Below are 27956 nucleotides of genomic sequence, written 5' to 3'. Positions count from 1 at the left end.
AATATTAGTTCTTTACTTCTCCTCTCTTCTACCCTTAAGTCCTTTTACCCACAGGCACAAATCTTCAAGAATTTCATCTATTCTTAGCTTTTATTTCTTATTCTTATTTTCTAATTGGATTGATTTTTTTCTAGTTTTACTGAGATATAATTGACATATATCATTATATTCACTTAAGGTATACAACATACTGTTTGGATCTATGTATATGTTGTTAATGATCACTACAATAAGTTTAGTCAATATTCATCATCTCACATAGTCACTTTTTTCTTTTTAATAAGAACTTTTAAGATCTACTCTCTTTGCAACTTTCAAATATACAATATAGTATTGTTAAATATAGTCACCATGCTATACACTGTATACCCAGGACTTATTTGTTTATTTTTATTTATTTTATTTTATTTTAATTTTTTTAAGGTTTATTCATTTCTCAGAGACAGAGAGAGAGTGTGAGTGGGGGAGGGGCAGAGAGAGAGAGGGAGACACAGAATCTGAAACAGGCTCCAGGCTCTGAGACGTCCGCACAGAACCCGATGTGGGACTCGAACTCATGGACCGCGAGATCATGACCTGAGCTGAAGTCGGACGCTTAACTGACTGAGCCACCCAGGTGCCCCTATTTTATTTTTTAATGTTTATTTTTGAGAGAGAGAGAGAGAGAGAGAGAGAGAGAGAAAGAGAGCGAAAGAGAGACAGAGTGTGAGTGGGGGAGGGTCAGACAGAGAGGGAGACACAGAATCTGAAGCAGACTCCAGGCTCTGCACTGTCAGCACAGAGCCTGACATGGGGCTCAAACCCATGAACCGCAAGATCATGAAACTGAACCTCCTGAACCAGGTCGGACGCTTAATATTTATTTTATAACTGAGCCACCTAGGTGCCCCAATATTTATTTTATAACTGTTCATACCTTTTGACCACCTTTACCTATTTTTGTCCTCCCCAACCTTCTGCCCTTGGCAACCACCAATCTGTTCTCTGTCTCTATGAGTTTTTTGTTTGTTTTAAATTCCACATATAAGTGAGATGATTCACTATGTCTTTCTCTGTTTGATTTATTTCACTTAGCATAATACCTTTTAGGTATATCTATATTGGTGCAAATAATATTTCCTTATTTTTTATGAGTGAATAACATTACATATTATTATACACATACACACAGATATCACATTCTCTTAATCCATTAATCTTTTGATGGATACCTAGGTGGTTTCCATACCTTGGCTGTTGTAAATAATGCTGCAATGAGCCTGGGGGTACAGGTATCTCTTTGATATAGTGATTTCATTTCCTTTGAATATATATCCAGAATTGCTAGATCACATGGTAGTTTCATTTTTTTTTTTTTTTTTATTTATGTTAGGGAGGGAGAGTGCATGAGAGGCAGGGAGAAGGGCAGAGAAAATCCCAAGCAGGCTCCATGGTCAGTGCAGAGTCCCACATGGTGCTTGATTCCATGACACTGGGATCACGACCTGAGCCGCAATCAATTAATGGTCAATTGACTGAGCTACCCAGGCACCCCCATGGCAGTTCATTCTTTAATTTTTGAAGAAGCTTCAATTTCTTTTTCTGCCTATTTTTTAATTGCTGCCCCAAGCAACATTCCCAAGTGTACAAGGGTTCCCTTTTCTCCATATCATCACCAACAACTGTTATCTCTTGTCTTTTGATGACAGCCATTCTAACAGTTGTGAGGTGAAATCTTACTGTGGTTTTGATTTGCCTTTTCCTGATGATTAGTGATGTTGAACACTTTTTCATATACCTGTTGGCCATTTGTATGTGTTCTTTGGGAAAATGTCTATTCAGTACCTCTGCCTTTTTTTTTTTAATTGGTTTTGTTTGATTGTTTTTTGCTATTGTGTTGTATGAATTCTTTATATATTTTGGATATTAACCCCTTATCAGATATATGATTTAAAAATATTTTCTCCCATTCCATAGGTTATCTTTTCATTTTGTTGATGGTTTACTTTGCTCTGCAGGAAGTTCTTTGTTTGACGCAGTGCTACTTGTTGATTATTATTCTTATTTTTTTTTACCTTTGCTCTTGGTGTCAAATCCAAAGTCACTGTAAAGACATATCAAGGAACCTATCCCCTACATTTTCTTCTAGGAGTTTTAATGGTTTTAAGTCTTACATTCAAGTATTTAATCATTTTGAATAGATTTTTATGAATGGCATAAAGTAGGGGTCCAGTTTCTTTCTGTGGCTACCATTCATTCATTTTTACTTCAATCATTGCATGTGGCTTTTCAGTTTTCCTAATACCATTTACTGAAGAGACTGTCCTTTCTTGATTGTAAATTCTTGGCTCTTTTGTCATAAATTAATTGACCATATAAGCATGAGTTTTTTATGAGCTTTCTATTCTGTTCCACTGATCTGTGTTACTGTTTTTATGCCAATATCATACTGTTTTGATTACTATGGTTTTGTAATATAGTTTGAAATCAGGCAATATGATGCCTCAAGCTTTGTTCCTTCTCAAGATTGCCTTGACTATTCAGGGTCTTTTTTGGTTCCATACACATCTTAAGGTTGTTTTTTCTATTTCTGTAAAAAATGCCAGTGGTATTTTGATAGGGATTGCATTCAATTTGTAGGTTGCTTTGCATTAATATGGACATTACAACAATATTAATTCTATCAGTCCATAAGCACAGAGTATTTTCCATTTCTTTGGCTTTATTTATTTCATCATATTGTATAGTTTTCAGTGTACAAGTCTTTCACTCCTTGGTTAAATTTATTCCTAGGTATTTATTCTTTTTGATGAAATTGTAAATGGGATTATTTTTATACTTATTTCTGATAGTTAATTATTAGCGTATAGAAACACAACTGATTTTTGTATAATGATTTTGTATCTTGTATCTCTATAGAATTTGTTTATTAGTTCTAACAGTTTTTTGGTGGAGTTTTTAGGGTTTTCTATATGTAATATCATATCATCTACAAATAGAGCGGTTTTATTTCTTTCCCTTTCCTATTTGGTTGCTTTTTATTTCTTTTTATTGCCTCACTGCTCTAGCTAGGATTTACAATACTATGTTGAATAAAAGTAACAAGAGAGGGAATCCTTGTCTTGTTCCTGATCTTAGAGAAAGTTTTCAGCTTTTCACTATTAAGTAAGTATATGGGCTAGTCAAATATGAACTGTATAATGTCGAGGTACACTGCCTCTATGCTCACTTTGTTAAGAGTTTTCATCATGAATGTTCTTGGATTTTGTCAAAAGTCTTTCTGAATCTGTTGAGATGATGACATGGTTTTTATCCTTCACTTCATTAACATGGTATATCACATTAATAAATTGGTGAATGTTGAACCAATTTTGTATCCCTGGAGTAAATCCCACTTGATCCTTTTAATGTACTCTTGAATTCAGTTTGATATTATCTTGTTGAGAATTTTTGTATCTATGTTGATCAAGAATATTGACCTGGATTGACAGTATATATTGACTATATTTCAATGTGGATCTATGATTAAAACAAAGAGTAGAGGAAAATTATGTAAGAATTACATGTTCTAACAAAATAGAAATAAACCAACTCCTCATAAAAATGATAGGGGAAGTGGGGAGAAAAGTTAAACTCACTGCGTACAGATAATATGTGCAGTCAAAATACATCATTTAAAGTTGACAAACCAAATAGAAGCCTCAGGGAAAAGTGGACTATTTTTTACAAAAGACATTAGAATAGTTATTGGGGCACCTGGGTGGCTCAGTCAGTTGAGTGTCTGGCTTCAGCTCAGGTCATGATCTCACGGTTTGTGAGTTCGAGCCCCACGTCAGGCTCTATGCTGACAGCTCAGAGCCTGGAGTCTGTTTCAGATTCTGCGTATCCCTCTCTCTTTACTCTTCCCCCACTCATGCTCTGTCTCTCTTTCTCTCTCTCTCAAAAATAAATAAACATTAAAAAATAAATAAACATTAAAAATTTTTTTAAAAAGTTATAAGCATTATAAGAAAAGAAAAATCCTTCTAAAATACCAAAAGAAGTAGTAAAAAATGAAAAAATATCACATACAGAAACATAGTAAATATAATTAATACACAGAGTAAATATAACATAAAATAATGTTACAGACCTAAGCCAGGATGTATTGTTAAGTAAAAAAAGTAAGCACAAGAAGTGTACATAATGACATGGTAGCATTTGTGAAGAACAATGGGTGAGAAAAGAATAAAGATACATAATTAAAAAAAAAAGAAATGCAATATTGATATACCAGAACTTAGTGAAAATGATTACCCATCAGGGGTGGGTGGGAATGGGATGGAATGGATAGGGTGCGAATGAGACTTCTTTGAATTTACCTTTTAATTTGAACTATGTAGAAGTTTGTGTATACACAAAGAATAAAATAAACTTTTTAAAAAATGAAGAAAATAAACCCTAAAACTAAAGACAAACAGAAATAAATTAGTTTTTTTGTCAAAGTGATAACCATACACATAAAAAGAATTGATTAAAATAACTTTGAACCTAGTACTCTGACTGTACACTTATAATTATATTCTAAAGACAAAAAGAGACTCTTAAATACAGAGAACAAACTGAGGGTTGATGGGGGTAAATGGATGGGAGGTGGATTAAATGGGTTATGAGCATTAAGGAGGGCACTTCATGTAAGTGATGAATCATTGGGTTCTACTTCTGAAGACAAGACTACACTGTATGTTAACTAACTTGAGAATAAAAAAGAATAGTTGTCGGGGTGCTTGGGTGGCTCAGTCGGTTGAGCGTCCGACTTCAGCTTGGGTCATGATCTCGCAGTTGGTGAGTTCAAGCCCTGTGTCGGGCTCTGTGCTGACAGCTCAGAGCCTGGAGCCTGTTTCAGATTCCGTGTCTCCTTCTCTCTACCCCTTCCCCGCTCATGCTCTGTCTCACTCTCTGTCTCTCCAAGATGAATAAATGTTAAAAAAAAAAAAAAAAAGAATAGTTGCAAAGAAATATTGAACTTCACATGGTAATTTTCTTTTTGGTAAGGAGGTTGTAGTAATTTGAATCAATTTTATATATTGTAAGATAGAGCACACTATTAAGTATACTGCTACTATAGTTAGAAATTAGAATTCTCTGTACAAATATGGAATGGAGAAAGGCAAAGAACACTCTGATGTTGCACTAAATTGGAGAAGAGTGTGAGGTCAATGAAGGAAAAATATTAATTTTGAAAAGCTTGAATATATTTAATCCTGGTGGGAAAGAACTAATAATAGGGAAAGATTAAGTAGAAGATTAAAGTAGCAAGTTTCTGAGTGTGTGAGAAGAATGGGATTCTGTATTTAGGTAGAAGCATCAGACTTAAGTGGGCGAATGGATATCTCATCTACTGAGGCAGTAGGGAAGGTAGAAGGACAGGGACAAATTCAAATAAATGTACACGGTTTGGGTCAGGGAGCTCAAAAACCTCTTGAATAATAGCTTCTATTTTCTCTGTGAAGCAGGAGATAAGGGCATGTGCTGACAGTGAGGGTTGATGTGGTAGTATAGGTGGTTCTAGGAGAGCAGAGATTTGCAATCCACTATGGAGAATGAGATAGACAGACTTGACTGAAATAGCATGAAAGGATTGCCAGGCAGCACTGAGGATCTTGTTGGAGATGAAGACATTACTTTCCATTGGCATCAATGGATGTGTTTTTATGATTTTATTCAGCTTTAAATATAGATGTGGTAGACACATGGATTGGTCCAGGATTGGGGTTTTGCTAGTCCAGAACAATTGGAAAAACAGTACGTTAATGTTATTGAGAATATTGGCAAGAATATGTTGATTTAATGAACTTTGGATTCCTAGATGGATAGGGAAAGAAGGGAAGACAGAAAAGTGCACATAGAGAAAAAGTGAAGCCATCAGGTGTTTGGAGAACTTAATGAATATGAAGAACATGGTATTGAAGTATTGCTAAGTGAGGTTGTGATAAAAAATGAGATAGCTGAATTTAGGTTTTCAGAGGTGAAGCAGTGATACCACAATACAGGTCTGTCATAACAGAGAATGGCTGAAGTGGAGAAGGTGGTAGGTAATGAAGATGAGGTCAGGAAATTATGAAACTTGGACACTGCATGGACAGGATGTCACCCAGAATGACCGTGAAAGTGGCATGAAAGGGAAGACCATAGTTGGGTGCTAAAGTGGTTTAGTAAATATGGGGGAATTGTCTGTGGAATCCACAGGTACTCTGATTACAAGGAAGGGTGGAATATGGTGTGGCTGGAAAACACGGACCTTCAAGGAGAAGGGGATTTTACATGATTGGTGTGAAGCACCACTAGATGCAGAGAACCTGAGCTCTACTTCCTCATTCTGAGACACTGTGGGTGTAGACCGCCACATTCTCCATTTGGGGAGACTTATGGCGAAGTAGTGAGTGTCTCAGGGTAGAGTGAGGCTTCAATTAAGGCAAGAAGGTGGAGTGAGTTTAGTAGCAGGGCCAGGGACTGAGGGCTTCAGGAAGCATAATGAAAGTATTAGGAGTGGGAGGGCAGTTAGAAGTTAAGGTCAAGAGTAGGCAGTCACAGAGCACTATCATAATGCACATCTCTAAATGGTTGCTTCAGAGGGGAATCACGTAGTCTAGTTCCTGTTTTTCAACCACACATAGTTACTCAATGACTTATAGAAATAAGGCAGACTAAAACCTATAAGGCTTAACAGTAGCAGTGTTTATTTACACATATTCCTGCACCCTCTATGAAAAGTTTACTACAAAAAATAAAATTTTATTTTCCCGCTAATATTGCATTTAAAGAAAGTAAATATTATAAAGCCCAATATGAACAGTAAAATGGAATTCAATGTAAAACCAAGCTGATAATAGTTTCTAAAGTATTATCTATGGACATATATGACTGTATTTCAAAATTGTCATGGCCAGTGAAATTAAATGGACTCTGGGTTGAGAAAATTGACTTCCAGAAAGTGAGTCATAAAGTCAGAACTCAATCTCATAGTAATAAAAGGCTACAGAACTCCTAGCAATCTATAAAGCTGTAACTAGGAAACTCAGAAGTAGTAGGTCTCTTAGGAAATATGGCTGTACAGTTAAAAGAAAAAGAAAAGTAATGAAGGCACTGAGAGAAAATTTTGAGGCAAAATAAACATTCAAATGATTTGCCATACTGCACAGGTCAGATTGGAAAACAGGAAATGGTATTTTGTGATACAAGCATTCTGTGATACGTATATTTATAACATATACATCCAAGTAGGTACAAACATACACACACACACACACACACACACACACACACACACTTATGCACATATATAAAAACTGCACATATACATAGCCAATTACTACTTTAGAAAGGTCAAACTTTGGCAGAGCACATGGCAGTGGCAGCCAAGAATCCTTTCAGAGATTTTTAAAGGGATAGTTCCTATTCTCTGACAGAAGGGTTTATTTAAGAGCTCTTGATGAACATTTACATTTACTAATGTCTTTACATTTTAGAAATATCAAATAATTGGTGTTTTTAAAGCCAAATAATTTTAAATCCAGTGTAGTTAACATACAGTGTTATATTAGTTTCAGACATAAAATATAGTGATTCAACAATTCTATATGTTACTCAGGGCTCGTCAGTTAAGTGTACTTATCTCCCTCACCTATTTCACCCATACCCCACCCCGCCCACCCCGTTCTGGTAATCATCAATTTGTTCCTTACAGTTAAGAGTTCGTTTTTTGGTTTGTCTTTTTTTTTTTTCCTTTGGTTTCTTAAATTCCACATATGAGTGAAATCACAGGGTTTTGACTGACTTATTTTGCTTAGCATTATACTCTCTAGATTCATCCATGTTGTTACAAATGGCAAAAGTTCATTCTATTTTCTGAGTAATATTCTATTGTGTATACATACCACATCTTCTTTATTCATCTATTGATGGACAAAAAATAATATTTTTTTAAATATTAAAACCAAAACCAAAAAATAATATTGTAGGACTACATACAAACTTTGTGCTCAGGGGCTCCTGGGTGGCTCAGTCGGTTGAGCATCTGACTTTGGCTCAGGTCATGATCTCACAGTTCATGGATTCGAGCTCTGTATCGGGCTTGCTACTGTCTGCTGTCAGCACAGAGCCCACTTCAGATCCTCTGTCTCCTCTCTCTCTGCTCCTCCCCCGCTCATGCTCTCTCTCCCAAAACATAAAACTTAAAAAAACAAAAACAAAAAACAAAAAACAACTTTGTTCTCATGGGGCACCTGGGTAGCTAAATCAGTTAAGCATCTGACTCTTGATTTGGCTCAGGACATGATCTCATAGTTTGGTTCAAGCTCTGCACTGACAGAACAGAGCCTGCTTGGGATTCTCTCTCCCTGTCTCTCTGCTCCTCCCTGGCTCACATGTGCAAGTGAGCTCTCTCTCTCTCTCTCTCTTTCTCTTTCTAAAAAAATAAAGAAAAACATTTAAAAAAAACTCTGTGCTCTTGAAAGTAGTTTTCTTACAGGGATTAATATCATTATGCCATATGAACCCTATAAAGTATTTATGAATTTAATATGCACATAGATACAAAACATTAATTCTAAATAATTTTTTTGCAGTTTACCATAAACAGAATATCTCATCAAACACATTATTAATACATGCATGCCCTCTTATTTCTACTTCCTTCATTCAACAAGTCATTTTCAAGTTCCTACTCTGTACCAAACACTGTTCTAGGTACTAGGTGGGGACCCAATCTTGAATGCTGATAGTACAAGAAGGTGATAAAAGGTCTTTGTGAACTATCTCTCTCTGGAGTTCCAGATCCACATTGTCCTCAACAGACACACACTTGGAGGTTCCCCAGGCCCCTCAAATTCACTGTCTACAAGTGAGCTCAGTGCCCTGTATAATCCATGCCCCATTCTACTGGTGAAGCCTGATTCTTTCCTTGTATTTCTCCCTCACTTGTAAAAAAGCTTTCCAAAATGTAAACTTGACTATGCAATGCTATTGAAACTGTCCACAGCTTTCACGCCTAAAGCAGTACTTCACAAAAATCTCTGTGAAAGCCCTAAAAAAAGAGTGAACATGAGTAAGTCTGGAGGAAAGGGAGCCAAGGTTAAAATTACCAACATATTACCAAAATCTCACGATTTTTTTTTACCTTTGTAACTCACAAAATTTTACATATTAATCTACATGTCTTCATTTTTCCTATAAATTTTTTAAAATCATTACCTTCTAACATTTTTTCACTTGAGTAGGATTTTTCCCTCCCAGATCTTTGAGTACAATTGATTTCCTAGGCAAATGGCCACATGTATGTTCTGGCTTCATGTACCCTGAACACATACCCTAGTTATAGATGCACTGACCTAGAGGATAAAGCTCAGACCTCCCTTTACAACATTCATGAGGGGTGGTATAGTCAAATGGTTAGGAGCATGGGCAGTGGAATTTAATTGCTTACTTGAATCCTGATTCTGTTGCTTGCTAGTTGTATGATCTAGGGCAAGTTATTTAATCCCTCTAAATTCATAAAATAGGGATTATAATAGCATCTACTTTAGGAATGTTGTTAGGATTATGAGTTGAAACAAGTAAAGGGCTCAGCCTGGTGCCTAGCCCATATTAAATGCTCCGTATGAAGCATGTTTATTCATTTGTTACAGCTCCAAGGAACAACTTGCAAATTCTTATACATGCCGTGCTATTTCATGTTGATCTGTTCTACTCCCATAATACTGTACCATAATATTGTAATGGGGTGTAGAAATACGTTCCACCAACTTCTCTAAAGGGGAAAGAAAAACCAACAATCCTGTTAAAACATGACAATTTTTTTTTAATATCATGTAAAACTGTGACTATTTTCCCTTGGGAGAGGTTGAGTGAGTGTCATTGAGATGGCAGTATTTGATGCTAGAGCTGAGGATGACAAGTCTCAGCTCATAGGCCCACCCACTGTCTGCACTCTTCCTTATGTCCTCCAACCTTATTAGCCATTGAATTTCTATTTTGCTCTTTCCTTCCCACCCCTTTTCCATCTTTTACTGAATACCTGCCTTGCTTTTTTAAAATTTTAATTAATTAATTCATTCATTCATTCAATACAGCTTGACCATTATAAGATAATGCTACATTGAAATAAATCACCCATTAGGACACTCCAGCCTGAGGAAAGCTCTGCTTAGCTAAATAATGTTGGTGTTTCCAAAATGTGAACCTCAACATTTATGCTCCTTTACACACTCCAGTTATAGATGCTGCATTCCAAATGCACACTAAATCTTGGGGCCCCATGTGGCTCAGTCTTTGTAAGAATTAAACACAAAGAAGCATGGCCTGACAGGCCAAAAATGATTTCATAATATATTCTAAATTTACTTTTCTCTCTCAATTAAACGGTAGAGGGGATTCAACTCTACTTCAGAACAACTCTTCTCAGAATTATTTTCTCCATTCTTCTCTTTTCTTACCCTCCATATTATAAACTCTTATATTCCAGAGCTGCTTACAAACCAGCCTTCAAAATGCTCTCCAGCTTTAGTTCCATGTGACTTTTCTTTTCTTTTTTTTTTTTTTAAAGTTTATTTATATTTGAGAGACAGATCATGAGCGGGAGAGGGGCAGAGAGAGAGAGGAAGACACAGAATCTGAAGCAGGCTCCAGGCTAAGAGCTGTCAGCAGAGAGCCTGACACAGGGCTCAAAGCCATGAACTGTGAGATCATGACCTGGGCCAAAGTTGGACTCTTAACTGCTTACCCAACTGAGACACCCAGGCGCCCGTCCATGTGACTTTTCTTTTTATCTCACTACTTCATTCTTTCTCCTTACAGGGTCTGATTTAGCCCCTTTATCCCTTTATTCCCCTGCTCCCATTTCCTGTCTCTTCTTTGTCCCCTATTTTTCCAGATTTGTGTCTCAAAAGGTTAGGGAATCAAGTTAGCAAATACTCTCTTTAAAAGGAAGACATATGTGACTAGAGAAATTGTGAATTGAAAGAGGATTAGAAATCCGGTCTTCAGCAGCACACTTGTTTGTTCTTCCACTGGACTGGGAGCTTTTTGAAAGCAGGTCATATTTCCCTTTGTGCCTGCAACCCCCCCCAACACAGGGCCTGGCACAGAATAACGTTCAATAACTGTTGGATAAATGTTGAAATGATTATTTTATATCAAGGACTTCTTAAATAGAAACTCAGAAAATGAACTTGGTTTAATCTGTAATACAACCAAGAAAGCAAATAAACTTTAAGAGGCCGACTGAGATTCTAAGCCGCCTTACCCACAGATATTTGTGTGATAGTAATTTGCCACAGTGGTCTTACCACTTAGTCTCTTTCTTCATCTCTGTCTACATACCTGTGTCTATATACCTGATCCCTGATTACAGGACACCATATGAAGACATGAAAGAAGCATTTTAGTTGATGACTTGTCCCAACCTTGTGAAAACTTTGAATTGTAGCTCAGCTTTAGCCTCTCTGAATTCTGAATTTGGTCAAGTTTTAAAAGTAGAAAAACCATGTATGAATTAGAACTATCCAAGGTCAACGAGGCTGCCCTTTACCACAGACATAGATGTAAAAGAACATGGTCAATTCTTGCTTTCCACTTCCATCTGGGCTCATTCTTCACTTTCTGTATTACCTGGATAGACATTTTCACTTCCTCTTCTTTGCCATCTCTGTGGCTATAGTTCCTTTAATATTCAATATTGAAGACCCTCAAGAGGAAACAAGCATGTGATGCTGTGTGGTGAGAACATTATAGAAACATCTGATTATTTAATTAGACCAAAGTCCTTTAGTCATCTTCAAGCTGAAGCATGATCTAGTGATTTAATTGAACAAACATATATATAGTACATGTGACAGAATAGGGACAAAGTGGGCTCCTTGAAGAGAGGGACTCTATTTGATTTCTCTTTATGTCTCCAATCAATAGTCTAGTGCTTGGCCCACAGCTGCTACTCAATAAATGCTTGTTGAATGAAAGAGTAAATTAAATTTAATCTTACCTTCATGGAGTAGATAATATAATACTAACCACACTGAAATTGGTATAGGCACTAATAAAGGTGGAGTTACAGTGTGATGGGAACAAAGAGGAGTAGGTTAATGATTGGCCTGAAAAATGTTCTTTAACTTCCCATATTGTATGCCCAAGTTCAACAGCAGCACTTATAAAATGAAAAGCCCTGTAATGTATTTATCTGCCACAAATTTGATTACAGGTTGCCGTTCACAGAGGGAAACTAAAATTGGAAAGAAACTGCCTGTGTTTTGATATGAAGGAAGAATATGGTTTTTACAACATACTTACAAGAAAAACCAAACCCAAAAGACAGAAGCAACCTCATTCTCCTAAGACACTGGGTGGAGGATGTTTAACTAAATGAGGTTCTCCTGAAGATTATAATGAGAGTAGAGAAAGAAGAACAAAAGAGGGTAGAGTGAGATGATGTATGAAAAGAAGAAACATGATCAAAACTGACAAGTATTTTGTACAGAAGAAATGCTTTTACTTTTTACTTGATGGCCTGCAAATTACCTTCTCAGCAGATATTTAACCCATATTTAATGCACTGAAACAGATGAAAGAGGCTCTGCTGTATCAAACTCTTTTTTTTTCTTTTGTTTTGTTTAGAACTCATTCTCTGCTCATTCCTTCCTTTATTTAGATCCTCTGGTATATGAGACCTTATCCTAGGAGAAACTTTGGACCTTAGGATAAGTCTCTGAGAACTTGTGTGGACCATCCCAATCCATTTAAATGAACTGAAGCAGGTTTTCCTATGTAAAGTTATCCAACTGCTGTTGGTGTTAGAAACACTGCTTCACACTTTAATGATATTGATATAACCCATGCGGAATCATATTGACAGAATATTATGATATTCACCTCACTGCTTCATTCTGGTCAACTCTTTATGGTCAAAGTGGCAACAATATGTGAGATTCATTTGGCTACTTTATAATACATATATTTTTTAATGTTTATGTTTGAAAGAGAGACAGAGCATGATCGGGGGAGGGGAAGAGAGAGAGGGAAACATAGAATCTGAAGGAGACTCCAGGCTCTGAGCTGTCCACACAGAGCCTGATGCGGGGCTCAAACACACGAACCGTGAGATCATGACCTGAGATGAAGTCAGACACTTAACCCATTGAACCACCCAGCCGCCCCTTGTCTACTTTATAATAGATCCATACGATTAATCATACAAGATAAAGCACTAACCTTAGGTTTAAAACATTTACTTTTTAGATTACTGAGAAAAAAGTGTAATAAATTTTTAAGTAATTCTCTCTTTTGAAGGTTATTTATTTTCAGAGAAAGAGAGAGGGAGTGCCAGTGTTGGAGGGTTGAAAGAGTGATGATGAAAGAGAGAATCCCAAGCCGGTTCTGCACTGTCAGTGCAGAGCCCGACACAAGGCTCAAACTCACGAACCGTGAGATCATGACCTGAGCTGAAATCAAGAGTCCGACGCTTAACCGACTGAGCTACACAGGTGCCCCAATTTTTAATAATTCTTGAAAGCATCTTAGGCAGAGAATTAAGACTTCTCTCCAGGCTTAGGCTTGGGTACATTGGCTCTGGAATGCACTGGTATCAGTTCTTCTCACTCTGGCTTTTGGATGTTGAAAATTTCTTTTGCCTACCATCTGTAAAATACAGTTCTCCAGTTTTGGGGCAAAAATTCATACCCTCGAGTTTACTGTTAAATTGAGCAAATTGTCTGAAATCTAGTAAGAATGGGAAAGTGGTTATCCTGGCTAATTATATAGTCAGGTGGACAGTAAATACAAAATATGTCAGCTGTCAAGTTACAAGTAAGTAGAAATGAAACATTATTTCTTTGATTCAGAACTATAGGGATCTTTTGGTGGTTACAGCTCAGGCTCATCCCTGTAACCAGCCTTCACCAAACTGCCATCCTTTGAATATACCCTACACTCTCATATTCCTTTCGTTTACACATACTTTTCCTTTGTCCAGAAATAGCTTTCCCTTCTTTCTGTTTAGAACAGACCTCTTCTCCTGTGAAGTCCTAGTTCCCTCATCAGAACCTCTCCTAATCCAGTTATTTGCTTTGTTGTATTTCCATAACATTTTTTAACTATTTTTGTTTGATAAAAAATAAATAACATAAAATGTGCCATTTTAATCATTTTAAATGTACAGTTGAGTGGCATTAAGCATGCTCACACAGTTGTGCAACCATCACCACCATCCACATCCAGTCTTCTTCCATCTTTCTAAACAGAACTCCACACCCATTAAACAAGAACTCCCTAGCTCTCCTCCTAGCCCACAGCAACCACCACTCTACTTTCTGACTCTATGAATGTGACTACTCTAAGTACCACATACACAGTGCAGTCACACAATATTTGTCCTTTTGCTAAGTTTATTTCACTTAGCATAATGTCCGCAAGGTTTAGCATATTATAGCATGTGTTAGAATTTTCTTCCTTTTTAAGGATGAGTCCTATTCTGTTGTTTATTTTTATTTTTTATTTAATTTTTTAATTTTTTATTTTTTTAAAAATTTACATCCAAATTAGTTAGCATATAGTGCAGCAATGATTTCAGGAGTAGATTCCTTAGTGCCCCTTACCCATTTAGCCCATCTCCCCTCCCACAACCCCTCCAGTAACCCTCAGTTTGTTCTCCATATTTATGAGTCTCTTCTGTTTTGTCCCCCTCCCTGTTTTTATATTATTTTTGTTTCCCTTCCCTTATGTTCATCTGTCTTGCCTCTTAAAGTCCTCATATGAGTGAAGTCATATGATTTTTGTCTTTGTCTGACTAATTTCACTTAGCATAATACCCTCTAGTTCCAGCCACATAGTTGCAAATGGCAAGATTCTATTCTTTTTGATTGCCAAGTAAGACTCCATTATATATATATACCACATCTTCTTTATCCATTCATCCAGCGATGGACATTTGGGCTCTTTCCGTACTTTGGCTATTCTTGATAGTGCTGCTATAAACATGGGGGTGCATGTGTCCCTTCGAAACAGCACACCTGTATCCCTTGGATAAATGCCTAGTAGTGCAATTGCTGGGTCGTAGGGTAGTTCTATTTTTAGTTTTTTTGAGGAACCTCTATACTGTTTTCCAGAGTGGCTGCACCACCTTGCATTCCCACCAGCAATGCAAACTCTTTCTCCGCATCCTCGCCAACATCTGTTGTTGCCTGAGTTGTTAATGTTAGCTATTCTGACAGGTGAAAGGTGGTATCTCATTGTGGTTTTGATTTGTATTTCCCCGATGATGAGTGATGTTGAACATTTTTTCATGTGTCAGTTGGCCATCTGGATGTCTTCTCTGGAGAAGTGTCTATTCATGTCTTTTGCCCATTTCTTCACTGGACTATTTGTTTTTTGGGTGTTGAATTTGGTAAGTTCTTTATAGATTTTGTATACTAACCCTTTATATGATATGTCATTTGCAAGTATCTTCTCCCATTCTGTCAGTTGCCTTTTAGTTTTGCTGATTGTTTCCCTCACTGTGCAGAAGCTTTTTATTTTGATGAGGTCCCGGTAGTTCATTTTTGAGTCCTATTCTGTTGTATGTAGAGGCCACATTTTGTGAATGCATTCATCTGTTGATGGACAATGGGTTGCTTTTACCTTTTGGCTGTTGGGAATAATGCTGCTATGAATGTTGGCATGCAAATATTTGTACAAGTCTCTGCTGTCAATTCTTTTGAAAATATACCCAGAAATGGAATTGCCAGATCATATAATAAGTCCATTTTTAATGTTTTGAGGAACAGTTATGCTGCTTTCCATAACGGTTGTACCACTTTACATTCCTACCAGAAATGCAGAAGGGTTCAATATTTTCCATACCCTTCCCAAAAATTGCTATATTATATTTAAAAAATAATAATAATCATTCCAATTTGTGTGTGGTGGTATGGTATCTTATGTGAGTTTGACCGATTTACATTTCCCTAATGATTATAATGTCATCTACTTTTTGGCTATTTGCATATCTTTGCCTCTGTTTTAATTGCGTTATTTGGCTTTTGAGTTGGAGGAGTTTTTACATATTCTGGATACCTTATCAGATACATGATTTGTAAATATTTTCTCCCATTCTGTACATTGCCTTTTAACTCTGTTGATAGTATACTTTGATGTATGAAAGCTTTAAATTTTGATGGAGTCTAATTTATCTGTTTTTGTTTTTTGTTGCCTATGCTTTTGGTGTTATAGCCAAGAAAGTAACAAATCTGATGGCATAAAGCATTTCTCTTATGTTTTTTTTTCTAAGAGTTTTATAATTTTAGCTCTTACATTTAGGTGTTTGATCCATTTTAATTTTTGCATTATGGTGTAAGGTAAGGGTCCAACTTCACCTTGTGTACATGCACATTCAGTCTTCCCAGTACTATTTCTTGAAAACCCCCATAACATTTTGCACATGTGTTTATAATTATGCATTTTCCTATCTGGAATGATATGCTCATAAACTAGCTGTCATGCAGGGCAGGGGTAGCATGGAGAGAAGCCATGATTTGCAGTATTTCCTGATTTGTCTTGTGTAATATTCTCACCATGGCCAAATTTAAGCCACCAACATGATGACATCACTGAACATGGAATTAGGGGTACAAGACTGGAATTATTTTACTTTGTGTTTCCAGCACCTGGCATATATTAAATACTCAAATTTCACTTGTTAAATTTTCCTTCAACTAATACTTGAGTGTTTTCTATGTGCTAGACAACTGTACTAGGTACTGTGAATACGTAATGATGAAAAAACATACATGGTTCCTACCTTCATGAATCTTACAATCTAGTGACAAGAGAAATAATACAGAAGTAAATAAAAAATAACGAATAATTACCCATCATGATAAGTAAGATGAAAGAAATAAACAGCGTATGGGATGGAATTGCTTAAAAAGTCCTCTCTAAAGAGAAGGAACTGGGAGAAAAAGCAAGTGTGGTGCTTCTGTACAGGGAGAGAAAGAACTGATTATGCAAAGTGCCAGGGAAGGGGGAAGGGGGAAGGACTTTGAGGAGGGGGAAACAACATGTGCAAAGGCCTTAAGGCAAATGACCATGGCCTCTGAGAGGAGCTTAGAGGAGGCCATGTGCCTGGGATAGAGGGACATGGGGAAGGTGGCCCACAATGAGGATGGAGAAGTTGGTGGGGGCCAGAGCATATGTGGCCTTGGAGGCCACTGTTGGGCATCGGGATTTTATTTAAAGTTTAATAAAAAACAAAACAAAAACAAAAACATTTAAAGGCTCTAAGCAGAAAGCAGGCATAATTGGATTTCTAAAAGTGAATTTTTCTGGCTCTGTGTACTAGTTGAAAGCCATTGCTGAGAGTGCAGTAAACAAGTGTTTGTGGCTGATGAAATTTGGATATGAGAAGGGAGAAAGAGAAAAGTGGGTATATTTGAGACTTTATTTTGAATATTAAACATAGGAGACTTTATGATTGACTAGATATCAGAAATTATGGGGTTAAGTGTCCGTTAGTCAGTAACTTATGGAAAAGAAAGTTGGGAAACAAGCAGTTCATTCTTTTTAAGAAGTGCTCAGCCCTGAGCTAGGCACTTTGAGTTATATAAAAGAGGCATATGATGCAGTCTTTATGCATAAAAATTCATACTCTAGTGGAACCAACACTTGTAAATTGTAATAAATGAAATATACAAAGTCATAAACTAATGTTCTATTTGAGGTTGAGGGCATAAGTGTACAAAGAATTCTGAAAACAAAGATCCTAGTGGGTTGAAAGTTTCATGGGGGAATGAAGTCTCTAAAGGAAGCGCAAGACTCTGCTGGACAGACCAGAAGAACCAGAGATTCTCACAAGTATGGGCAACTAGAAAACCATGGAATCTGTTAGGACAGTTAAGTGAAGTGGATAGGGAGACAGCTAGCCCAACTGCAGAGGTCCTGGATGGAGATCATTGCAGGGTTAATGAGAAGCGGCATCAGGATCATCAGAGATTTTCATACTTAATTTACAAAATGCTTTCTCTTAATTTATTTCATTCAACCCTCATCATGAAATAGGTAAGGTAACATGATTATTTCCTTATTTTGTAGACTGGAGATGGGATATATAAATGGTGAGGTGTTTCTACCAAGTTTACACGGCCAGAGGTTGAATTAGAACTAGTACCCAAACATCTCATTCTCTTAGCTCTTCTATTTTTACTACAAAACTTGTTTTGCTGTTGCAAAATCAAAATTAGTGGTTTAGGTATGTATTTTGTCTTTTTGGAAAGAGGTTTATGAATGATAAAAAAAATAAAACTATACTGATTTCAATTAAAATTGAAAGCCATGTCAAGTTTGGGTTTCAGGATATTGATCATGTTTACTTTCAGAGTCATGTGGAATATGTCATTTTCCCCCCAACACTATTTGGATACCAGGAAGGTAGAAGTCAGTGTTTCTAAATTAAGAGGGCTTTAAAATTTATCCTTATCCTGACCCATGCTCTTATTTATGAAATGACTACTAAGGAAACCTAAGGAAACAAAACAAACCTTGCTATGGAGATTTCTTTTTGAATTAACTGCATGATTTGATAAAGAAAAAAATAAAGCCCCTGGCTACTATGTTCAGCTTCCATATATTTTACCAGAATGACTAAGTGGCCAAAATATGAGTTTTATAATTTCCTGATTAGTTCAATTCTCTTCTCTCCTTTCACTACATGGTGGTTTCCATAAAGATTATGAAAGCATTTTTCAGACATGAATCTTTTCAAGAAGATGGTGGTTAAAATCAATCTTCACAAAATTGAAAGTACACTTTGCATGGTGACCAAGTCTCTATTAGATTAGAATCTCTGTACTTTCTCTGTGGAGGCTAGTGTATCACTTAAAAAAAAAAAAGTTCTGAATTTCTTTATTGGGCATAGTACTCTATTATGAAATAGTGTTGTTTGTGTGCGGTTCATATATGTGTGTCTATATATGTAAGAATCATGCTTTCTTCTTTTGAATTCAACAAATATTTATGAATATTAATAACAGCAAGCTGTATGCCATGGACAGAGAAAGCTCTTCATTCAGCACAGAATGTGATGAGTATAGTTGGCATGAGAGATAGAGAGCTATGGAAAATTGAAGAGGTGAAGAAATGTCTGTGGTTGAAAGGGAATACTTTAGACATTTAAGCAGTATTTAGAAGAATGGGTAAGATTTTATCAGGTAGAGATGGATATGTTCAGCAGGAAAAAGCAAAGACTAAGACCTGATGGGAGAAAGGAATAAATGTATCTGGAAAACTAAGAACAATAAACGTTTACAGATACCTTGGGTACAGGTTGAATGGTGGAAGGTAATGCTGCAAAAATGTTTAGATCAAATTAAGAAAAGTGAACTTAATTTGGTAGGCAATAGTAACCACTGAAATATATGGAATAGCAGAGTGACAAAAATGACAGTGGCTTTGGTATACAGATAGGATTGGAGCAGGGAAAAAATCAATTGCTATGGGATTGTCTAACAGAGAACTCTAGGAATCCAAATTAGCAATAACAAGACCTTATCAGGGATAAAGACAGGTAAGTGGAAAGAGGGGATGGGTGTGATTATTTTTAGTGGCAGTGATACACAGTTGATTCGTAGTCAGCTGTGGTTATTTCTGCCCTAAGTACAGTTAGTCAGGCATTTTTACCTTTTATCAGTACAACATATTTTCTCCTTGAGTGTACTTTCCTACTCTGGCTACCATCCTATATGAGATCAAAACTGTGAGAAACAGAGGCAGGATAGCTTCAAAATTTTCCTGTGCTCACTGGGCTGATTTTGCTGAGAACTTGCTTTATTCGTGACTTGTGATGGCCTTCTGGAGATGTGGAAAGGGATAATTTTGACTGGTAAAGGGCGATCCTTTGGTTGAGATTACATATATGGAAAGGATCAATTATATGTATAGAAAGCCATGAAGCCAGTGCAGGGAATTCTGAAAGAAATCACAAGATTAGAGAGAAAGGTCCAGAAATCAATTCCAAGACTCTGTCTCCCCATTCTCTGCAAGTCTGGTGTCTCTAAACATACCTGAAGGCCCAGCCCACCCTTTTCGAGGATCTTAATGAACCACTTAGACCAACACTTGGTGGCTCAGCATTATCATCATCCAGTATTGACCCAAGCTCAGCTTGATAAACTCCTTCTACTTTGATCTTTGTTTTCAAAACTCTATTCTCATGCCCTTTTTGGTTGGCTCCCTCATTCCCTCCTGAACTTGGACCCTGACTTATTCTTGTTTGTTTTCCTGAATCCCTGACCTTGAATGTGAATATCAGCTCCTGACACATCACCTGATGAGTAACCTACTGGAGAGCCAGTATCACCTACCCTGCTTTTCCTGAAACTCTTCTTTTGCCACCAATGTAAGATGCCCCACTATTATCCTCTCACCTTGCCTCTCCTGGTGCTTGGTTTGTGGATGGAAATACCATATTCTCCAGGCCACCATGTGGGAGCCTCTAGCTGCAGCTGCTCTATCACTGCTTCCAGAAGCCTGGGTTTTCTCAAATCTGAGCCATTCAATGGACACCACTGATGTTACTGGCTTTTCCTGATGATTCCTGAGTTCAAGCAGAGAAAAGAAAGTTTTAAGCCAGGCCCAAATGAGGAGCTATGGAGATGAGGAGCAGTGTGCTATGTGAGAGACAAGGAAGATATGCAGACCTTGCCAACTTTGTAATTTGTGCATTTTTCTTAACATAGGAGGCTCAAACTTCAAACACTTCTCTAGATATGAAATGAATATTTCAAGTATTCAAATATTTGAATATCCAGTATTTTTTGTTGTCGTTCTTTTACTTTATTAAAAATAAAATAGGGGTGTGTTTTATAGTAATATAATTTGTAGCACAATAATCATTATGACTCAACATGTTTTCTTGACTTGGGACTATAAAAGAGATTCACTCTAATGGTAGGGATAAGGATAGGGAGTGGTGGAAAGTACCATTTATGTGGGTGTGATGGGATTGCCATAAATCTAAGCATACACTACTCACCTCTCCTTGATCAGGTAGGTATGTGTTTCATCATTTATAGCAGTTATGCAAATTGTCTGCACTATGTGAGTGATGTGTATGTGTGTGGACTAATGTTATTTTTAAGGAAAAATATTTAACTATTTGGAGCAGACTAGTCAAATACTAGTTGCCTTTCTCTTCCTTTAATGGAGGAAGAGACTACTCACCCCTAAGTGTGGTGCTGAACTAGATCATCCCTCAGACACTCTTCTAGCTAGATGTTTTGATTTTCTCTAAAAGGTTTCTAGGTGAAGATGTGTACAAATAACTTCTTTTGTGTTTCTCTTTGAGGAATATAGAGACCCTACCATGTTTCTATTGTAGGAACCAAGAAGCATTTTTATGTAATTGAAAAATACCATATTTCAAGGATGCTACATATTACTGAAAATCAAAGATGCAAATCTGAAACACTACTCAATAGACTAGAAAACACCGGGACACCTGGGTGGGTCAGTCAATAACGTCTGACTCTTATTTTGGCTCAGATCATGATACCAGGGTCGTGGGATTCTGTCAGGATTCTCTCTCTGTCTCTGTCTCTTTCTCTGTTTCTGCCCCTCTACCCCACTCGTTCTCTCTCTCTCTCTCTCTCTCTCTCTCTCTCTAAAATAGAAAAAAAGAAGAAAAAGAAAATATTTACTCAGGACAATACTTGAGAGGGAAAAATTCTTGATCTATAATAGGCTAAATCATTAATATTGAGAGTAGTAATGATTGCTATAATAAGAATGGCAATTTCCCTCCCAGGGCTATTATGATTTTAACAGATCTGAAACTCTCTATTAGTATTAACATCATATTAACCACTATATCAAAGACAATGTATTATACTTTAAAGGTTACTCAGTATTCCAAATTTTTCTTCAATAAGTATTTATTGAACATCTACTATTGTCAGGTATGATATTAGTGCTGTGGGTACAATGACCAGGACAAGTTCTCTTCTCCCATGAATTTCCCTGCAATGACACTAACCATTCAGCCACTTGTGGTCACTAATCAACTAGAATGTTACAAGAGCTTAATTTATTCATTAAGTAAGCAGTGATTATCGACAGGTGGGTAGTATGCTGAGGAGATAGCATGAACAAAATGAACTGTCTCCTGCCCTTATAAAGCTGACTGACTATTAGTAGATAGAGACAAGTAAACAGACACTTAAAATATCTCACTGCATCACATAAGGAAGTACCCAGCATATGGGGAAGGGGAAAATATAATAGGCACCTAACCATGCCTTTAGGAGTCTGCAAAGGTTTCTCAGAAGAAAGGCCCAAACTGAGGCCTCCAGAATATGTAGGAATCAGCCAGAACTTTGGGTACAGAATAGCTTGTAAAAAGGTCTGAAAACAAGGCCACTGGGAGACATGTATTATGAGTGACCCAGAGCAGGTTTGGAGAGGGGCTAGGAGTGAATTGTGAGGCAGGAGGAGTGGGATCATTAGGCTTTCCCTGCCATTCTGAGGTTTGGACTTTGTCCTACAGTGAAATAGGAAACAACTGAAGTGTTTTAAACATGGAAGATACGTGATTAGGAACAGGTCTGTGTAAAGAATATACTTATATTACCACTCCATCTCTGAAAGGTCTGCAACCCCAAAGTATGGTTTTTATGTATGTTTTAATTTGGCACGGGATTCAGGCTCAGATGTTTCAACTTATCTGAAGTCAAATGTCAATTTAAAATTACTGTTTACAGAGTAAACTGCCTTTTTAGTTTGGATGTTTTTCCTTGCTGCTTTGCTCCAGTAAGCACCATAATCTTGGGTCTCTATTTAGACGTCCCATCGCGGATACTCTCTTCATTTAGAATGTGAGCAGGAAGGTTCTAGTGATTCCCACAAGACAAATGCTTGGAATGTCTGTTCCTGTCACAGAATATATTTCACAGATGCACAGTTTCGACCCCAAATATTCTTTAATTTCTTCTGTTAACATCTGGGTGAGACCCTCACCTAAATGCTAACATGTCTTTAATACCTGCTAATCTTCATTTTAACAGAGAAGGTAGGTCCTAGATTTGGTCTATTTGTAGGCAGCTGCTGCTAGAGGAGGGGAACATGAGGCACTCAGCCCCTGGCAAGGAGCATTCCAGGACCAAAATCCTGAACCGGCATAATTGGGAAGTTGCAAATGAGGAAATCCGACCATTAAATTTAACTTATGCAAGGGAGTTAGAGCCCCATGTCTGTGTCACTATAGACAGAGGATTCAGCTCTCCTTTGGATTTTTTGGTTAAGGTGATTTAACCACAGTGCCTCTGTGGTAAGAGAAAGTTTTTGGTTTTCCTGAAATAGGAGATGAATTTCTAGGCTCACATACAATACAGTCTTGTGTTAGTCTCTGATGGATCACTGGACTTTTAGTATGTGATTAGGATATGGAATGACATTTTTATTCTCAGTGGTATTTTATATCAGCCTTCATAACAGACCTTTTCATGGCAGAAAAAATATATCATGTGCAAACCAAGATTTTACTAATGTGTCCTCCTCTTGTTCCTGTCCCTCTTCACTTTGAAGACTACTTCTGAATGCAATAGAGAGAGGCTAAGGGCTGACTCCAGGACTTGAACTGGAGGTACTGTGAAAAAAAAAAATCAAGCTCATTGTTTTATAGAATAGATATAAGTTTCTCAAGGATTATATTGCTGACCTAATGAAGACAATGGAAACTTTTAAAAACTGAAGTTTGAATTACAGAACAAATGACAAGAGGAGACATTAAAAAACAGCTGCTGCAATCTCTACCTGTATCTCCAAGGCTGAGTATATAATTGTGCATTGATAATTATTTAGTTTCTGGAACATATTCTTTTTATTTTAAGTTTGCTCTCCCCTTCAAAATGTTAAATTTTAAAATTAAGTAATAAATAGACATACATATATTTTTTCCTGAGTGACTGGAGTCCAGCACATCATTGGTATAGCTCTTGATTGACACTTGTCTTTAATTCAGTAAATTTCTCTGAGGAGCTCATGGCTTAGAAGGATTACAAGTTATACATGCATAGCATCCCTGGAAAATAATCCCTAAGGGCATAGCTGCAGTATACAAATATATGGATTACCTGCCAAGTATCAAGATCATTTGCAAAGGAGATATATATATATATATATATATATATATATATATATATATATAAACTCTAGTTAGTTAAAATATAGTGTAAGATTAATTTCAGGAGTAGAACTTAGTGATTTGTTGGTTACATATAACACCCAGTGCTCATCACAACAAGTGTCCTCGTTAATATCCATCACCCATCTAGCCCATCCCCTCACCTAACACCCCTCTAGCAACCCTCAGTTTGTTCTCTATAGTTAAGGGACTCTTATGGTTTGCCTCCCTCTCTCTTTCTCTTTCTCCAACACCCCATGTTCATCTGTTTTGTTCTTAAATTCCACAAATGAATGAAATCATATGGTATTTGTCTTTCTCTGACTGACTTATTTCATTTAGCACAATATACTGTAGTTCCATCCACATTATTCCAAAGGGCAAGGTTTCATTCTCTTTTTTTCCTTAACATATTTATTTTCCATAAATTACCTACATTAACATTGTATTAGTGCTATTTGTATATATTATACAGCATACACACATGAAAATTTTAAAAAGACAAGTGAAAATAAAATGAATATTTAGAATAATTTTTATTTTAGTTATTAATGATCCATAATACCTTTTGGCTGACTTATAATAATGATGATGGTTAATGAGACTGATGTTAATGAATCTGCCTAATTATATTTGAAAATCTTGGCTGATACTGCTGTTTGAAGTTATTATTTCAAGATTAGCTTTCTTTAATATGCAGTTCTGATGGTATCACAGCTGAAAAAGATAACTTACAAAGATACATGTATTCAAGTGGAAGAAGTTCACTGTTGGTTTCACTTATTAATTGTCTTTCTTTCTTTCTTTCTTTCTTTCTTTCTTTCTTTCTTTCTTTCTTTCTTGATCTTGAGAAACTTAACAGAAGACGATTGGGGAAAGGAAGAGGAAACAATAGTTACAAACAGAAAGGGAGGGAAGCAAACCATAAGAGACTCTTAAATACAGTAAACAAACTGAGGGTTGATGAGGCGCGGGGGAGAGGGGAAAATGGGTGATGGGCATCGAGGAGGGCACTTGTTGGGATGAGCACTGGGTGTTGTATGTAAGCGATGAACCACGGGAATCTACCCCAAAAACCAAGCACACTTTACACCCTGTATGTTAGCCAATTTGACAATAAATTATATTAATAAAATAAAATAAAATGCAAAAAAAAAAAAGATTTCATTCTTTTTTATGACAAAGATTCCAAAGAGCCAAAGCAATCTTGAAAAAGAAAAGCAAAGCTGGAAGCATCACAATTCCAGACTTCAAGCTATATTAAAAAGCTGTGGTCATCAAGACAGGATGGAACCGGCCCAAAAACAGACACATAGATCAATGGAACAGAATAGAAAACCCAGAAATGGACCCACAGCTATATATATGGTCAACTAATCTTTGACAAAGCAGAAGAGAATATCCAATGGAAAAAATACAGTCTTTGGGCACCAGAGTGCCTGACTGTGACTCAGTCGGTTAGGTCTCCAACTCTTTTTTTTTTTTTTAATTTGAATAAAGTTTATTTATTTGTATTGAGAGACAGAGACAGTGTGAGTGGGAGAGGGGCAGAGAGAGAGGGAGAGAGAGAATCCCAAGCAGGCTCTGTGCTGTCAGCTGTCATGGGGCTCGAAACCATGAAACTGTTAGAGCATGACCTGAGCTGAAATCAAGAGTCAGATGCTTATCTGAATGAGCCACCCAGGTGCCCCAAGCCTCCAAATCTTGATTTCCACTCAGGTCATGATCCTAGGGTCGTGGGATCAAGCCCCACACCAAGCTTTGTGTAAGTATGGAGCCTGCTTAAGATTCTCTCTCTCTCTGTCTCTCTCTCTCTCCTCCCTCCCCCTCTCCCCAGCTTGCACACACACACTCTCTTCCAAAAAGAATAAAAAAATAAAATAAAATAGAGGAAAAAGTCTCTTCAAGAGATGGTGTTGGGAAAACTAGACAGCAACATGAAGAAGAATGAAACTGGACCACTTTCTTACACCATACACAAAAATAAATTCACAATCAATAAAAGACCTAAATGTGAGACAGGAAACCTACAGAGTATATTAATATTTAAGTGGTAACTGTAAATTATAACATACAAATATGTTATTTCTATGTGCACAGAGTGCCCTCTGATTTTGGAAAACAATTATAGATTATCTGAGTTTGCTCAATAGGTAAGACGTATTTAAATCTCTACACATCTTGGATGTCTCTAAATCTGTCTTTGTGGGTTCTAACCAGTGGTGTCCTGCTAAATATATAATAACTTGTTCTGAAAGAAGCAAAGAAAAGGACAGAGAAGGAGGAAGGGGAGAGAAAGAGGAAAAGAAAGAAAAAAGAGAGAAAGAAAAAAAAAAGAAAGGAAGGAAGGAAATAAAGGAAGAAAGAATACAAGAGAATAAAAGAGATGAGAAAAAGAAAGCCCAGATTTGTAGCATTTGCCAATTCCCATAGTATAAATACTCCTAATACAGACTGTTTCACATTGGCAACAGACATCATGACCTACAGAACTGGGAAAGAGATACACACCATTGGCTCTTGTAATAGTATAGTCTAGCTCCAGCACATCACTGGCTGTTAACAACTTCTCATGACTCCAAATCCCCTTGTATGGCTCAGTAATATAGGCATGGGTTCTATAAAAGCAAATATATTTAAGACAATTTTAGATTGTCTGTTTCTCTCTCGGTCTCTTGCTCACACAGACTTAAAAATTAAATCAACAGTACATAGTACATACAGAATAATATATTCTACTAGATATTATAGAGAATAGAAAAAGATGTAAGATATGCTTGTCCTTAAAGAATTTACAGTATGGTTTGGGATACTGACCATAAATCCTTGACATCACAAACAACAAAGATTGAAATAATTACATAAATAATACTTTAGGAAAGTAGACATAAATGACATATAGTCAGTAAAAAATTAATTATCAAATGATAGGTGTAGTCAATAATCACCTGATGAAAAAAGAGTTTGAAGAAATTCTCAGGGAAGATTTTATGAGGATGTATATCAGAGAGACATGATGTATGAGTAGCATTTGGATGTGTGGCCTCCTCTGAGAAGGCATGAAGATGAGATAGAATACACCTTCGCGTACAATGAGTAAACAACCAGGCAGGAGCAGAGCATTTGTATAAGGACATTTTAATAACGATGGTTGAGAGTTACTAGGCAGTTACTCTGTGTCAGACACTGCACAGCTTCTTATAAATTAGCTCATTTGATCTTCACAGAAATATTATGAGTCAGGTTGTTTGTAGTATTAAATGAGACAGTACACATTTTATACACTAGAAAACCTAGGAACATTAAACAAGTGACTGAGGTCCATCAGTGGGTAAATGCTGGACCTGGGGCTGGAATTCAGGTTTTCTCTGGTCCTAAAACCTTAATAAGCACACTGCTAAATTGGGAAGCAAATCTAGACATGTAATTCTTAGGATAAAGTTATAAAAACTTCAAACATAAAGAATAAAGAGTTCAGAAATTTTTCTGCAGGTTATAGAAAACCAATAACCATACCCTTGACAATTTGACCAAAAAGTGAAATGTTCAAACATCTTGTTTTTCTCCTCCTGTGAAATTTTTTTCTCTTTTTGATTTTGGAGTCCATTTATGACAAAGTTGGATGTAATATGTGCAGAGGCTGAATATTACAAAAGTTTGAGATAATGCCTTATGAGTTAGGTAAGTCTGTAGTCAACTTTCAAAACTTGTTGATACTTAATCAGAATATAGATAAAGATAAGGCTCCAATACTGGGAATCTATGGCTTCTTCAAAACATCTCTTGAATTACATTTATATAAAGT

The 27956-nt window shown here is 36.7% G+C and overlaps 1 long non-coding RNA gene across 4 annotated transcripts in view; it reads right to left on the bottom strand.

Moving 5' to 3' along the window:
* LOC102962755 overlaps positions 1 to 27956 on the bottom strand; it is a 260546-nt gene that overhangs the window by 45390 nt on the left and 187200 nt on the right. For 3 of the 4 annotated variants that reach the window (XR_006217730.1, XR_446076.2, XR_006217728.1), the window contains one exon: positions 20400 to 20569. This is a non-coding gene — a long non-coding RNA (uncharacterized LOC102962755). Of the gene's footprint in view, positions 1 to 20399; positions 20570 to 26679; positions 26770 to 27956 lie in introns of those variants that run through there. The other variant, XR_006217729.1, reaches the window with a different exon arrangement.

The sequence above is a fragment of the Panthera tigris genome, chromosome B2 (assembly GCF_018350195.1).
Source record: "Panthera tigris isolate Pti1 chromosome B2, P.tigris_Pti1_mat1.1, whole genome shotgun sequence".
Taxonomy (NCBI): Eukaryota; Metazoa; Chordata; class Mammalia; order Carnivora; family Felidae; genus Panthera; species Panthera tigris.
The sequence above is the reverse complement of the archived record's forward strand: the minus strand, read 5'-3'. Positions and strand labels throughout refer to the sequence as shown.